This window comes from Gallinula chloropus (genome assembly GCF_964237585.1).
Source record: "Gallinula chloropus genome assembly, chromosome: Z".
Taxonomy (NCBI): domain Eukaryota; kingdom Metazoa; phylum Chordata; class Aves; order Gruiformes; family Rallidae; genus Gallinula; species Gallinula chloropus.
The window spans coordinates 10,048,144-10,064,391 of record NC_140089.1 but is presented as its reverse complement, the minus strand read 5'-3'; positions in this window follow the sequence as shown (position 1 = coordinate 10,064,391).

Sequence of the window (16,248 nt, the reverse complement as noted above, 5' to 3'; positions counted from 1 at the left end):
TTCCTTTATTCTGTGTTGAGTCCCTTTTGCCTGTGACGCTGATTGCGGAATGATCTCTCCCTGTCCGTATCATCTCAACTGCTAAGCCTCTCAATACACATTTTCTCCCTTGTCCATCTGAAAAGGGGAGTGATAGAGCAACTTTGGCAGGTGTCTGGCCTCCAGCCAGGGCCAACCACCCACAGACATGAACATGCACAACAAAGATGAAATAACATAAAAAGGTGGAAAAGAGGTGTTTAAGTACAATGCTTAGACCTCACGTGAGCAGGGCTGGGTCAGGGAGGTGGAATCCATGGCAGGTCACTCTGAAAAGCAAAGGAGCTAAGGAAAGCTGGCAGGACTGAGCAATGTTGTTTAGTAATACAATACAATAGTTGTAGCAGTAATAGAAAACTTAATCATTACTCAGGTTTTCTTTCTGCTAATTACTCATTTAGAATGGCATGAATAATTTCTGCTACTGATGAAAACATGTTCCTGCTTGAACAAAACAGAAGGAGTCTCACCTCCTCACCCCGGCACCCCCCAAAGAGGGGAGGCAGTGACTCCCCAGATGACAATTCAGAGCCCAAGAGGCCACACCATCTACAAGACTAGGGAGGCCCTGCAGCCATCGAAGCCGGGTGTGGGCACGCAGCTGGGGCACACACCAGTTGAACTTCAATATTTGTTCTCTCTTATCAAAAGGGCTCTATTACTAGTTACAGTTAGTCAGTGGTCTTCATTAACTTGGACCCTGTTTAATCAGAAAATAAAATATGCAATAAATTCACCTACCATTCACTATGCCTTAATTATGTCTTCATTACTTTTTGTTTTAATGTTTCAAGTATTTTCCTCTCAAAAAGTAATTTGAAAAATATTTAGCCAGCTGGGGTTCTATTGATGTGACTGAAGGGTACTCTTCTTCAAGGCTGACTGAAACATTCATCCCATAAAACAAGGATTTTGAAGGAAATCTCAAATCTCAAGTAAAATGGGAGGAAAATTAAGTACCTTCCTCATGGCACAGGCCTTACAATTACCACACCTTGGCCCTATTAGATACATAGCTTAAATTCACAGTACTGTCAGGTACCTAAAAAATATTTTGATTTACAGAGGTCCATAACTCATCTGCTTACACATCTTTGTATTGTTAGCAATCCCTGGAGTACAGCCTCGTTTCTTAAAACATGGATACAGGACATGTAGAGAGTCCTGCAAGAGTTCTGAAATCAAATGCCTTTCACAAGATAATCACCCCATTATTTCTTCGAATAGCTGATTACACATGATAAATGTGCATTGTTTTTGAAAACAGCAGTAGAACCAATAGGCTGAAGAATATTGCATTAATGGTATTACTACACAACTGAAAGAGGCAGGGTCAGGTAACTGAGACATTCCATTTGTCAGAAACATGTTGGAATTACCCCTCATCACCATCTGAAGTAGCATTGCCCTCTTTGCTCATTCTGACTCAGTTCTGCTTTCAACGCCCTTCTCATTGTTTTCGAAACTCAAAACAAGGAAGACATTACAGTATAAATTACTCCAAGTTGGTCCTCAGATATTTATTTCTCTCTCTAAATAATATTTAACCACACAATCTGGCAAGTCTTTAAAACTCCATCCTTCTGCTGAGCTTAAAAAGGTTGCAGAAAAAAATCAATGTGTCAGCTAACTTTGTCTCTAAGGTTTGCTACAAGTTGCAGTTTTGTTCTAGGAAAAGAGCCTATTCAGAACAGAGGGTTTCAATGTCCTTTTCTATGTCCAGTTAATACATCATTAGGTATTTTCCTTAATCCATCTGTAAAACACTGAACAGTTGACATGCAGGTCATCCAAGGAGCTGAAAGAGCAGACATGCACGAGCCACCGTTTTCTGGGCATTTTTCTCAGTTTGCTGATCACACAGCACACAGCCCTGACCAGAGCTGCCTCCTGCTACCAACAGGCTGCGGCATTCCCTGCGTCCCGAGACCTGCACAGCTACGTGCTTCTGTGGCTGTTTCACTGTGGCTGGAGGGAGCTGCACGGGGCGCCCCGATCTCGGGGACCCCTCTGTACAGCCTGACCTCCCGCTCAGCCCCCGGGCTGACCCCAGTGGTCGCTGTCACTGCTGCTCGTCACTCACTGGCTGATCTTTGCATAGTTAGACATAGTCAAGGGTGACAGTGAGATCCAAAACCCTGTTGCTCCTGAACTGTATTTCAGACGTAGCAAGAGCTTGACGTGCCGCTCATTTGCATTGGTGCTTGAGGAACTCTAATTTAGCAGAAAGCCTTTAAAATTACTGGAGTCTTTCCTTATGGAAATGGGCGTGGCTAATTGAAATAAACATAGATCTACACTTACTGGGAATTACATTGCCATCCTCCTGAAATCAGACTTGTGAGATGTATTCTTGTTAAGATTGCATCATAGCAGACATGCTGTAGTATTCATTTACCTACATGGAAGGTCCACTTTCTCCTAGGTAAATTCACAAGGAGCTGGAGAAAACTGGGGATGGCTGAGTCAGAGGAAGAGGAAAGGGATTAGTTAATCATCACAAATGACTGGATTTAGTATTCTGTATACTGAACTTCTTTTAATGTTCAAGAAGGCTAAATAATATTTAGTCTTTGATTGCATAAATATTTTCCCCTATAACTGGCAGATGTGTGTGTTACTTAAATATTCATTTTTATCACTCAGTTTATAGTGAAGATATTGCTTTTTGTGCACAAGTGTATTATGTTTAGTGGACAATTGAATGATTTTATCAAACTGTGGAATATTAATCCCTTGACATTCCTTATAGAAATTTAATACCTCAATATTTTTGTGATTTTTATTTAGCACAGCAACAGCTAAATTAAGAAGAAAGTAATAGGAGTTGTAAAAATAAATGAGATCACAGCCACAATGATAATAACATGAAGGAGATAATTTTTTTGGCATTCAGAATGAGGCAGAATCAATACAAAACACACAAATTCATAAACTAAAAACATAGCACTTTGCCAGAAGTTGAGGAGGAGGCCAACGCTGCATAAAAGACCAAGCTGTTACTCAGAGAGGGTCAGAGCCTTTTTCTCATTCAGGATAGTGTATTTCTCTTTCCAGAGTTCCAAGTAAGTGAGCCAATATGTTGTGTAAGAAGTGATCTAGCAAGAGTGTCCATCTCCAGATGTGGTCCATAACTGCTAAGCTCGCTAGCTAAGGGGTAAAGCACTGCTGTGGCCCAGTCTTGTGAATGAGGGAGATGGTGCTGGTCCAGGGTATTAAGAAGTGGGGACAAACAGTGCCTTGTCTGTTGCTGGTTGGCAGAGGGCAGGGGTAATAGATCAGAGACATGTCACTTTTGCTGTTGTTACCTAACACACACCCCATTTCATTGAACTAGAGTGAGTGATGAGCACAGAGCAAAACATGCGCTACCAGGAACTGGTGGCATTGCATAGCTCATGCTGCAGACTGCAGTACACAAAACAGCTGCCAGAAAGCGGTTTTGGAAGTTTTGGGAGATTTTGGAAGACCAGCTGGCGAGGCAACGAGCAGCAGTGACAGAGATCACTGGGGTCAGCCTGGGGGCTGAGCGAGAAGTCGGACCGTACAGAGGGGTTCCCGAGATCGGGGCGTCCCGTGCAGCTCCCTTGAACCACGGTGAAACAGCCACAGAAGCAGGTAGCTGTGCAGGTCTCTACAGGGAGAAAGTCAGAAGGGCTAAAGCTGAACTGGAACTCAGACTGCCCAGTTCTGTAAAAGATACTGAAAAGTCCTTCTACAGGTACATTAACAGTAAAAGGAAGGTCAAGGAGAATCCCCAGCCCTTGTTGGATACTGAGGGAACATTAGTGACAAGGGATAAGGACAAGGCTGAGGTCCTTAATTCCTTCTTTACCTTAGTCTATAATAGTAAAGATGGGTATTCCCTGAGTACTCATCCTCAGGATATGGCAGACAGAGAGGGAAGAATAGCAAAATTCCCATGGTTAATGAGGAAATAATTAACAACCTACTTGGCCAGTTAGACAATAACAAGTCAATGGGACCTGATGGGATTCACCCGGGGGTGCTGAGAGAGCTGTCAGATGTGCTTGCCAACCCCCTTTCCATCATCTACCAGCAATCCTGGCAGACTGGGGAAGTTTCACTCGACTGGAGGCTGGCAGAAGTGACACCCATATATAAGAACAGCCGGAAGGAGGGTCCGGGGAACTACAGGCCTGTCAGTCTGACCTCAGTCCCGGGGAAGATCATGGAGAGACTCATCTTGGGAGCTACCATGCAGCACTTGCATGATGGCCAGGGGATCAGGCCTAGTCAACATGGGTTTACAAAAGGTAGATCCTGTCAGACTAACCTGATCACCTTCTGTGACAAGGTGACCCGCTTAATGGACAAGGGGAAGGCTGTGGGTGTGGTCTGCCTGGACTTCAGGAAAGCCTTTGACACGGTTTCTCACAGAATTCTGAGTTGGAAACTGGCTGCAACTGGCCTGGACAGGTGGACCCTCAGCTGGGTTAAAAACTGGCTGGATGGACGGGCCCAGAGGGTGGTGGTGAATGGAATAAAATCCAGCTGGAGGCTGGTCATAAGTGGCATCCCCCAGGGCTCAGTCCTGGGTCCAGTCTTGTTCAACATCTTTATCAATGACCTGGATGAAGGGATTGAATGCTCCCTCAGGAAGTCTGCAGATGACACTAAGCTGGGAGGAAGTGTTGATCTGCCTGAGGGTAGGGAGGCTCTTCAGAGGGATCTGAACAGACTGGACCCATGGGCTAAGACCAATGGGATGAAGTTTAACAAGGCCAAGTGTAGAGTGCTGCACATGGGACATAACAACCCATGCAGCTCTACAGGCTTTGGGGGGGACTGGCTGGAGAGCTGTCAGGCAGAGAAGGACCTGGGGGTGTTGGTTGACTGCAGGCTGAATATGAGCCAGCAGTGTGCCTGGGCAGTGGAAAAGCCAATGACATCTTGGCTTTTATCAAAATCAGTGTGGCCAGTAGGTCTAGGGAGATAATTGTGCCCCTGTACTCGGCATTGGTGAGGCCACAGCTTGAGTACTGTGTGCAGTTCTGGGCTCCCCACCATAAGAAGGACATTGAGGTCCTCGAGCGAGTGCAGAGAAGGGCAACCAGGCTGGTGAAGGGGCTGGAGGGCAAATCCTATGAGGAGCAGCTGAGAGAGCTGCTTTAGTCTGAGGGGCTGTTTAGTCTGGAGAAGAGGAGGCTGAGGGGAGACCTTATCACCACCTACAACTACCTGAAGGGAGGTTGTAGAGAGATGGGCGATGGTCTCTTCAGCCAGGTGACAGGAGATAGGACAAGGGGCAATGGCATGAAGCTGTGCCAGGGCAGGTTTAGATTGGATAGTAGAAAAAAATTTCTACTGAAAGAGTTGTCACGGCCTGGAACAGGCTGCCAAAGGAGGGGGTTGAGTCACCATCCCTGGATGTGTGCAAAAAAAGGGGTGATGTCGTACTTATGGATATGGTTTAGCATAGGGTGGGAATGGTTGGACTCGATGATCTTCAAAGGTCCCTTCCAACCTTGTGATTCTGTGACTCTGTGAGGAATTCTGGGAGGGAAATTAAGTACCTTCCTCATGGTACAGGCCTTACAATTACCACACCTTGGGCCTATTAGATACATAGCTTAAAATCACAGTACTGTCAGGTACCTAAAAAAAACCCTGGTCTGGTAGAAAGGGATGGAACAAGATGGGCTTTGAGTTCCCTTCCACCTCAAACCATTCCGTGATTCTATGAATATACTTCATTCTACTGCTCATCACTTAAGATCTCATTTTAGTGCCCATGATGTGGCAGTGAATTTGCCAGTACTGAACTAAACCTGGGATGGAGTTAAGCAGTGACCATATTATGAAGCCTGTGTTGGCTTTGTCTTGTCTTGAACAACCTAAAGAATGTAAACCCTTGCCATCTTACCGTATGCTGCCTTTTTGTTGTTCAAGGGCACAGAGTGTGGGGGGTATGTTAATGAATTCAGGAAGAAAAGCCAGGTCTGACACAGGCTTCAGCAGTAGCTGCTGTTGAGCTTCAACCAAGCTAAGAAAAGAGTCATTTGTGTTCCTGCTTTGTTACATGTCCCTTAGCTTTGAATCTGTACATCTCACCTATAACTACATGTCTTGTTAAACAGCCTCTTGTGGCAGAGCCTGCCAGAAGTGTTGGAAACTGCAGATAGCAGTGCCAGCTTGTTTCCCTTCTCCCCACCAATGTTCTGATTACAGTAATAAATTACAAATAGATTTCTCTTGTCAGTAAATTATTTCAGAGAAAAGTTTCAATTTCTGTCAAATTCTGAATTCTATTTTAATTTTCTTGATGATTTCAACGGAAAAAAATTTGGAAAATTTTTGGTGTGTGGTTTTTGGGGTCTTTTTCCCTCTAATTTTTGCTATTTTTTCAGAGCCCTGGAATAGGCTGCCCAGGGAGGTGGTGGAGTCTCCATCTCTGGAGATATTCAAGACCCGTCTGGACGCCTATCTGAGTGATATGTCCTAGGGAGCTGCTTTGGCAGGGGGGTTGGACCCCATGATCTCTCAAGGTCCCTTCCAACCACTAGGATTCTGTGATTCTGTGGTTCTACACTATTAAGTGGAATTACAAAGAGCCTCTAAGCTTTGGTCTTCAGGGACCATGGCAATATGGCCTCAAGTAAAACCACACATGAAACATGTTGCTAGTCTGTTAATTTCTCCCATTTGTCATTACTGGGTGCCTGAATTATAGCATCCTCAATACTCCCTCCTGTTAGACATGGAAAATAAAAGCATTATTCAGAATGCAGGGGAAATACTCAGCTAGTTCTTACTAAAAGAATCAGGAAGAGTTGTTAGAAATTGTGTGACCGTTGCTGCAGCATGTATGGAATGAAGTGAATGGGAATGAAAGTGAATTTTCCTGTAGTGCATCTTCTCCAAAGCTGGAATCAAATGTTGTATCATGTGGCTTAAATATACTGGTTTACAGTTTGTATTTATTAAATTCAAGCATTCCCCAGACATTACAAACATTTAAATACATTCAATTTCCATTAGCTACTGGAACTAGGGAGTGAACTTGCCTGTGAACTATAAATTCATAGCCTAGTAAAGGAAAGAGCAAAGAACTCATTTTTGATTGTAAACACAGGGTAAGACTGAAAAACACTTTCTTAGCCATTTTTGAAGGAAGTCATTTAGTCATTTTCACATGTCTCAGAAATGTTCAGACTTCCCAGATTCTTCTTTATGTAGGGAAAACGTTCCTCTGTAAAAAAAGAAAGTTAGAAGGACAGTTTCCTCCAAAGCTTGAAATACCAAATTTGAAGAGTATAAGTAATAAATAAGGAATTAAATATATAATCTAATCAAGAAGAACCTAATCAAAAATAACTGGTATCACATTTTCATTATCAAGTGCATCAACAAGTCTTGACATCACATAAATTGGTGTGTAAAAAGCATAAGTATAGTTTATCAATTACAAATATAACCTATTGAAACACAGTAAAGATCACAGTTTAGAAGTAGCTGCTAGTAAAGCTGTTTACATGAGGGTAAATGGATGGGAGGAGAGTCTTTTCTCATGAACGAACATGTGAGTCATCTGAAAGAACCCCACATTGTTGTAGCTTTGCATGGTTTGGTTTTGGTGAAGAGGGGTGGGCAGTAGGGGTGGCTCCTGCAAGAAGCAGCCAGAAGCTCGCTGCAGGCCCAACAGAGCAAACACCAGCCAGCTCAAGGCCAGAGTCATTGTTAATGAGCCCACCAGCGGTGGTAACAGTGCCTCTGGGAACCACATTTAGGAGGGAAAAAACCCACAAGCAGCTGCATTTTGCCCCCAGAGAAGGGAGTGAGAAGATGTAAGAAACTATGCAGGCAACAAGGCCAGAGAAGGTGGTTGAGGAGGTGCCCCTGCAGCCCCTGGGGAAACCCATAGTGGAGCGGGTGTCCCCCCGCAGCCCATGGAAAAGGCCGAGACCCCACCTGCAGCCTGAGGAGAGGCCCCACGCTGGAGCAGGTGGAGACATACAGGAGATGCTGTGACTTTGGATGAAGCACCAGGCCACAGATCTACAACTTCATGGAGAGATACAGGAGGAGACAGAGAGAGAGAGAGAGAGAGAACCAAGACAGAGCAGGTTTGCTGGTGGGGTGAAGGCCTGTGACTCCATGGAGAGCCAGGCTGGAGCAGTCTGGGCCTGAGAGACTGACAACATTCTGTGATTTATGACTGCACCCCACAGAAGTGATCCACACCGGGGCAGCTGGTGAAAAGCTGCAGCCCTATGGGAAAGGACTCCTGTGGGAAAGGCTCGTGGAGGACTGTCTCCCATGGGTGGGACCCCACGCTGCAGCAATGGAAGGGTGTGAGGAGCCTTTCCCTGCTGAGATTGCTGATGGCTTCTTCTCATCTGTCCAGCCTCAGCTAGGTCATCCCTGGACTATTTGTGCTTCTGATCAAACGTGTCAAAACATGAAGTGTTGCCAGGCTCCAAGTTCCAGGAGTGTGGAAATGATGACATTTTCAATCCGCACAGGTGCCAGTGCCAGCCAGAGCACTACCTGTGCAAGAACGCCTGGAGCAGGTGGCACACCGTGACGTCAGCTGGAAGTGGGCTGTGATGTCACGTTGCTAGGTGCTTCTCTTGGGGTGCCGGCAGAGTCTGGCTCAGTCTGGCTCGTGCCTGGACTCCCACTGAGCGTGCCTGCGAGGTGTGGAGGCTCGAGCCAGGCTTCTCTAGGTGCTGAGCGGTGTTTCGGTGTCTGCCATCGGCAGCTATTGGTGCCCGTCCCGGAGCTGTGCCCTGTGTTTCCCCGGCCCTGCCTGGCTGAGGCAGCTGGACACTGTGTGGTGTGCTTTCAGTAGCGGAGGTGAGCTGTGTGAGGAATCGTGGCTATTGGGTGGCCATGGGGTGGGCCGTGGGGCATGGAGAGCTGGGAGGGTGTCCTTCTGGAGCCAGGGGCCTGGACATACTTCCTCCGCTCGTCTTGCCAGGACAGCCAGTGACTGTGGCCCCTCTCCCTTCTGCAGTGCAGTTCTCTCCAGCCCGCGGCAAGAAGCCAAAATGGCCACAGAGGAACAGTGGAGCTGCCCCATCTGCCAGGATGCTCCAGATGACGTGGCTTATGTGACACCCTGTTGCCACAAGTTCTGCCTGGGCTGCATCCTGCGGTGGTCAAAACAGAAGTCATCATGTGCCCTGTGCCGCCAGCATGTCAACAGCGTCCGCTTCTCCCTGCGGTCAGAGGACGATTTCTTGGAGATACATCTTAGACCACCATCAGATCCACTGGACGACGATGACAACGTGCAAGATCAGGGGAGAGCGGAACCAGCAGCCGGCACAGAGGTGTCTGGCTTCCCACCTGAGGCCTGGGCAGCCTTTTTCCAGCATTCTGAGGAGGCACTGGAGCCCCTGCTGCCCTGGCTGCAACAGGGGCTGCTGTCGGCATCTGAGTGGTGGGAGGCACACGTTATGCAGAGCATCGTCATCTCCACTCTGTGTGACCATGGGCTGGATGAGTTGGCGTTGGTCCGTTCCCTCCAGCATGTCCTTCACGACCAGACTGTGACCTTTGTGCGCCAGCTCATCGAGGCTGCTGCTGAGCGGTGCGGGGAGCAGATGCTGCATTTCATGGAACAACTGGACTCCGAGGCTGCTGAGGATCAGGAGGACAGCCCTGCAGCCAGCCCTGGGCCTGCCCTCTTCCCTGGGGGGACTTCCACCTCCTCCCCAGAGGAAACTCCTGCCTCCTCACCGGAGGGGACTCCTATCCCCTCCCCTCAGCCAACTCCTCCTCCCTCGCCGAGGATCACCACTGCCCCCAACCCCAGCATGGAGGAGGAGCCCTTGGAGGAGCTGGAGCAAGAGGAGGAAGCTCCCTCCACTGCTGCCCAGGGCAGGGACTTGTCACCCAGGAGAACTCCCACCTCCTCACCCCGGCGCCCCCCAAAGAGGAGGGCCAGTGGCTCCCCAGACGACCATTCAGAGCCCAAGAGGCCACATCACCAGCAAGATTAGGGAGACTTCGGAACCATCGAAGCCGGGCCTGGGCCAGCAGCTGGGGCATACACCAGCCCCCATGGGCACCCCGCAGCACCTGCTCTTTTTCTCTGTCTTTTCCTTTACTAATTAGGTTTTTTTTTTAGGATAGTTGTTTGGAATTAGATAGCCGTTGTAGTTAAGTCCCATTTCTTTATCATTTCCTAGTTCACCTTCATGATACTTTGTTGGTTTATTTCTTTGGTTTCCATTTTTTGTTCTACCTCATAAGGAATAAAGCATTTACCACATTTACTTGACTCTGAAAAGGACAATGTGTTCTCATTGACTGTCGTGGCTTTGCCCCTGCTGAGAACTGAGCACCACACAAATGCTTGTTCTTTAAGTGGGGAGGGGCGAGGGGGGTGTAATAGAGGGAGTTGGGAAGGGAGGGAGAGGAAAAACCCAGGAAACCAAAACCTTATTTGATGGGATAAGGAGAGTTTACTGGGATAGCAGAAAGATTCAGACTTCCCCACTACTTTATGTTTCCAAGTGACCCTGTCTCTTAAAGGATAATTATATTAGAATCATAGAATGCTTTGGGTTGAAAGGATGAATCATAGAATCAGAGAGTTGTCTTGGTTGAAAGGGACCCTTTAGATCATCAAGTCCAACCATCACACTAACCTGCCATCCACTACTAAACCCTGTCCCTCAGCACCACATTTACCTGCCTTTTAAATACCTCCAGGGATGGAGACTCCACCACCTCCCTGGGCAGCCCATCCCAATGCCTAACAACCCTCTCTGGGAATCAGTTTTTTGTAATATCCAATCTAAACCTCCCCTGGCATAACTTGATGCCATTTCCTCCTATCCTATCACTTGTCACTAGGGAGGAAAGGTCAGCACTTGCTTCTCCACAACCTCCGCTCAGTAGCTGTAGAGACAATTAGGTTTCTCCTCAACATCCTTTTCTCCAGACTAAACAACCCCAGTTCCCTCAGCCCCTCCTCATAACATTTATTCTCCAGTTACCACACCAGCCTTGTCGCCCTTCTCTGGACATGCTCTAGCACCTCATTGTCTTTTCTGTAGTGAGGGGCCCAAAACTGTACACAGTACTTACGGTGAGGCCTCACCAGTGCTGAGTGGAGGGGGACAGTTGCTTCTCTAGTCATGCTCACCACACTCTTCTTAATACAGGCCAGGATGCTGTTGACCTTCTTGGCCACCTGGGCACACTGCTGGCTCATGTTCAGCCAGCTGTCAAGCAACTCTTCCCCAAGCTTGAAGCACTGCTTGGGGTTATTATGACCCCAGTGCAGGATCTGACACTTGGCTTTGTTAAACCTCATGCCATTGGTTTTGGCCTATTGATCCAGCTTGTCCAGATCCCTCAGTAGGGCCTTCCTACCTTCAAGCAGACCAACAGTGAGAAACACCACAGGTGACTGGCTGCCAACTGGATTTAACGCCATCCACCACCACTCTCTGGGCCCTGCCACTCAGACAATTTTTTACTCAGCCCAGCCTAGAGCAGGCAGTTTCTCTAGGAGAATGCTGTGGGGAATAGTGCAAAAACTTTGCTAAAATCCAGGTAGAGAACATCCACAGCTTTTCCTTCATCCACTAAGTGTGTCATCTTGTCATAGAAGGTGACCAGGTTGATCAAGCAGGACTTGTTTTTCATGAATCTGTGCTGAGCGGGCCTGATCACTTGTTTTTCTGGCATGTGCCTCATGATGACACTCAGGATGCTTTGCTCTGTAATCTTCCCAGGCACCAAGGTCAGAATGACAGGCCTACAGTTCCTCAGGTCCTCCTTCTGGCCCTTCCTGTGGATGGGCATCACATTTGCTAATCTCCAGTCAACTGGCTTTTAAACTGCCACTGATGACCTTGTCTTCACCCATGTTGAGTCAGAGCTGCCTGTTGTCAGACACATCACCAGCTAAGAGCAGGTGCCATTTACACAGTGTTATTACAGAAGTCTCAAGCTATGCTGTAAACAGTGTTTCAGGCTGTTGCTGCAGGACCACATTATCTGAAGGTTTGACTCCAGATCTCAGCTCAACCCCACTCCTTGCACTTTGCTTTAGCATAGTCTGGCACAAGGCAGACGCCTTCAGGCCCGAGGTTTGTCTCACATTTGAGCTGCACAAAGAGAGGTGAAGGCGTGGCTGCTGATCATCAATCTAAGGGTGGGTTTTCTTTTTAATTGCTGCTCTCAGAAAGACCTGGAGGAATGAGCTTCCTCCAAGCCCAGTTTGTTAAATTTGAGAAAATATGGAGAGGGGACAGGAGCAAGGGGCGGAGCTCCCTGCATAGCTGGCATGTTTCTTACTATCATTTTACACAAAGATTATCCCACTGCTGAAAGCTAATGCCAGCCCTTTGGTCCTGTGCTGAACTCTGACATCAGCAGAGGGGTCCAGGCTGCCCATCCACAAAGGCAATGTGGTGATTTCTCAGCAGTAACAGCGCTGATGCAGCGTGTACTTAAGAACAAGAGGGTGTAGTGGTGCTGTGCATATGTAGTGTGCATATGTGGTATTTCCATGGTGAAGGAGCAGAAGACTGCATATGCTTCATTTAGAAGCTTCATGACATCCAGTTCCACATGTGCACTGAACTCTTAATGAACTGGGCCTAATGGTCTATGATTTAATTTGACTGCAGATTAAATATTGACAGGCTAGAAGTGTTACTCTCTGCTGACACCCTGATGAATGCTTATGGCTTGATGTGTAGAACATGAGATTGGCTGTCTTCCTTAACGTGACTTTGAAAGTAGAAAATAAGCTCTTGCAAAGAAGATTATGGTGAACAGCATATCACTGTGAATGTTACCACATTGTGCTAATTAGATATGGAAATTGTGATGGTTTCTTTGATACATATAATTAATTTGTATGCCTTTCAAAGCTTTCGTAGAACAGAGATCCTGCTGAGATTAAACATTAGTACAAAATACAGAACAAAATATCTGGCTCACAGTATTGAAAGCTAATCAGGGACCTTTGCATAGTGTTGAAAAAAAAATCTCAGATGCATTTTTCTGGATTAAATAACGAATCCAATCCTTGGTGTGAACATATGGACTCATGGCATAAATCTGCATTCCTTTAATTGCAGTAGTGTTAAGAAGATGGCTATATCACTGTCAAATGCAGCCCAGGGTTCAAGGATCAACTTCCCATTGGAGGGATGATGACAAGGAAACAAAACAAACCTGGAGTGAAATACGTTGTCTTGAGAGCTGTAAAGCCTGCATAAATGGGAGAAATGGAATTTTGCTTGTGTACTCCCTCAGGTTTTTCACAGGTTCCTGTTAGTGTTGGAAAAAGTTGTGTGATTGTTGCTTTAAAGACAACCTGTAATAAAATTACCGAATGAGGGTGTAGTGGTTTAACCCTGTCTGGAAATCAGATCTCCACCAAAGCCACTTTATTGCTCCCCTCCTTAAGTGGACAGGGGAGAGAAAATATAACAAAAGACATGCGGGTTGAGGTAAGGACAGAGAAGGCTCATTCAGCAATTAATAGCACAGGCAATATGTGGAATATAATTAATGTAATTTATTACCAAATGCAAACCGAGTAGGATAACGAGAAATAAAACCAAATCGTAAAATCCCTCCCCCACCCCTCCCTACTTCCTGGGCTCACTGGGACAGGGAATGGGGGTTGGGGTCAGTTCATGACATGTTGTCTCATCTGCTCCTTCCTCCTTGGTGGGGAAGGGCGGGGGACTCCTCACACTGCACCTGCTCCAGCGTGGGGTCCCACTCATGAGAAACAGACCTCTATGAACGTCTCCAATGTGAGTCCTTCCCATGGGGCTTCAGTTCTTCACCAACTCGCCCAGTGTGGCTTCTAAGGAGAGCAGACCTTCAGGACCAGACTGCTGTGTCCAGGCCCTCCATGGAGTCACAAGTAACCTCAGCAAACCTGCGCTGGCATGGGCCCCACTCTCCATGGGCTGCAGGCCCTGCCAGGAGTTTGCTCCGGTGTAGGCTTCCTATGGGATCCTTCATGTGTCTCCACCTGCTCCAGCATGGCAAAAGTTTTATTTGCTGTGTGGCTGGGTATGATCAAAAAGAACAAGAACTCTTTGTGCCTGACTCTGAAACCCCAGAGAAGAGTCCCCTTGCTCTGCATGCTGCTAGAGATGGAAAAAGGAAGAAAAATACGGTTGTGTCCTGAAGGGTTTTCTGTTTCCCACAGGCAGGAAGCGGGAGATTGCTCCTGATCTCATCTAATCTTTACTCAAACTGCTCTTTTGGAGAAAGGATGGTTTCCACTTCTTGCAAGTCAGGCTGATGTTTAGGGCAGTTCTTAATTAGTACACCAATTATTCCAGCAAGGCTCCACCTCAGGAAGGAGAAACCACCATCACTGTGCCCGTGAAGAGCCAGGGTGCAGCAGAGAGTGCAGGGGCGGGAGCTGGGAGAGCTGCGTTTTGCCAACAACTTTGTCAGTGCCTCAGCTCCTGATTCCTCCTTCCATTGGTACATTTTCCCCGTTCAAAAGTCTGAGAGAGACATGTCTCTTTGAGGACTTTAGGATTTATAGAGAAAAGTGGTGTGGAAGAGACAGCTCTTTCAGGGCTGGTGACGTCAAATGCCAACGGCTCAAAATCTGCTGCTGGGAAACCCACAGATCCCAAAGGTATATTTAGAAGTGTTGCATTTTTAACTCTGTGTAGGTGGGGAGAGTGGGAAGGCCAAGGATAATGGGAAACAAGTGAGGAATAATAGCAGTGTGGGCTTGCAAGGACTGGCTAACCGTAGTGTTACTTGGTGCACACGGTGGGTTTGAGTACAGAGTTGCTCCTGTTGTCTATCCATGCATGAGGAGCAGGAGAAGTGGAACATACTAACTGTATGTAAATCCCTTATGAAATATTGATGTGGAGACAAAATAGAGCATTTAATCCACTGAGATTTGGCTTTGCTGCTTTGTTAAGGAGGAGATGATATAAGAAGGCTACAACAACTTTTAGAGGCAAAGCTTGCAGAAAGAAAATTATCTTTCACAAGATTCACGGCTGATAGCTAGAGTAAAGCATACAAGGTTACAAGTCCAGTCAGCCTGCTCCTTGCCTTCCTTAGCTGGCACAGGAAAAGTGAAATCTCTTGTGTTTGTTTATTTATTTATATCTCTGTCTTTACAGTCATTTGGTCTAATTAAAAATATTACTTTTTACTACTCAAGGGCATTTTCAACAACAAAAATACAGGCAAAACTTGGCTCATCTCCACATGAATCTGTCTTTTTGCTATTGTTGGACTTTTGCATTTAGGGTTCAGTTTCTGATCTCCTCCTTTGGAACTGTCACGTGAAAATAGCTTTTGCTGAACTGATTTCCTGATGTAAGAGGTTATGAAGGAATTACTTCTATCCGGTGCTGTAAGCAACAAAATGCACTGTTTAGTGAAACGTCATCATGATGGTTTTGTTCTGAGGATGGTAACCTTGTTTTGAACTGCCAGGTTTACTATGTCTCTAATTGGTGAGATAAAAAGAAGAAAGGCATATTTGCACTAAGGAATGGGTCTGATCACAGCACACAGGAGACAGCTACTTAAAACTACAGTTTTTATAGCATGACACATGTCTTGGGCATATGATGACAGGCACAAATGAACATGCTACTCATCATTTCTGAACTGAACAAAGTAAATAACCAAGTTGATGTCTGAGGCAATGACTGACGCATGTGCTCAAGACTTTCCAGATTATTGCAGTTCTGCCACCTGTCCGTCTTAAAAGGGCCCTCCATCAATAAATGAACAGCTCACACTACAAACTCTTCACCAGCTCTTCTCAGTGGGGTTAGATGGGAATGTTTTTTACTCAGAAGGGTTAAGGTCTTTGTGTTTGGTTTATGTATGTATAACCTGGGTCTCCTAGTGGATTTATAGACTGGGTTTCTTCTACTGCATTAAGCCTTTGGTCTACTCATCAGGCCATTTGTGCCTTAGTGTGTGAAATACAGAGGTGTATCTTCTCCAAATGAGCTATTTTGCAGAGACAAATGAGGTGGCAAGTGCTACAGTACGCAAGATCTGTAGGCTTGTCTGTTTCTTTTCTAACTCTTGGGCCTTCAATGAAATTGTAAGGTGGGACAGACATTTCATGTCACTTTTCGTTGGTAAAAAAAATAATCCTTTCACACACAGAGTGATTAAAAAAATAAGGACAGTCATAGCCAGATGAGCAAAAGTATCTGATGCATCACTTGTAACAGCTCTACAAAGTGCAGAGAA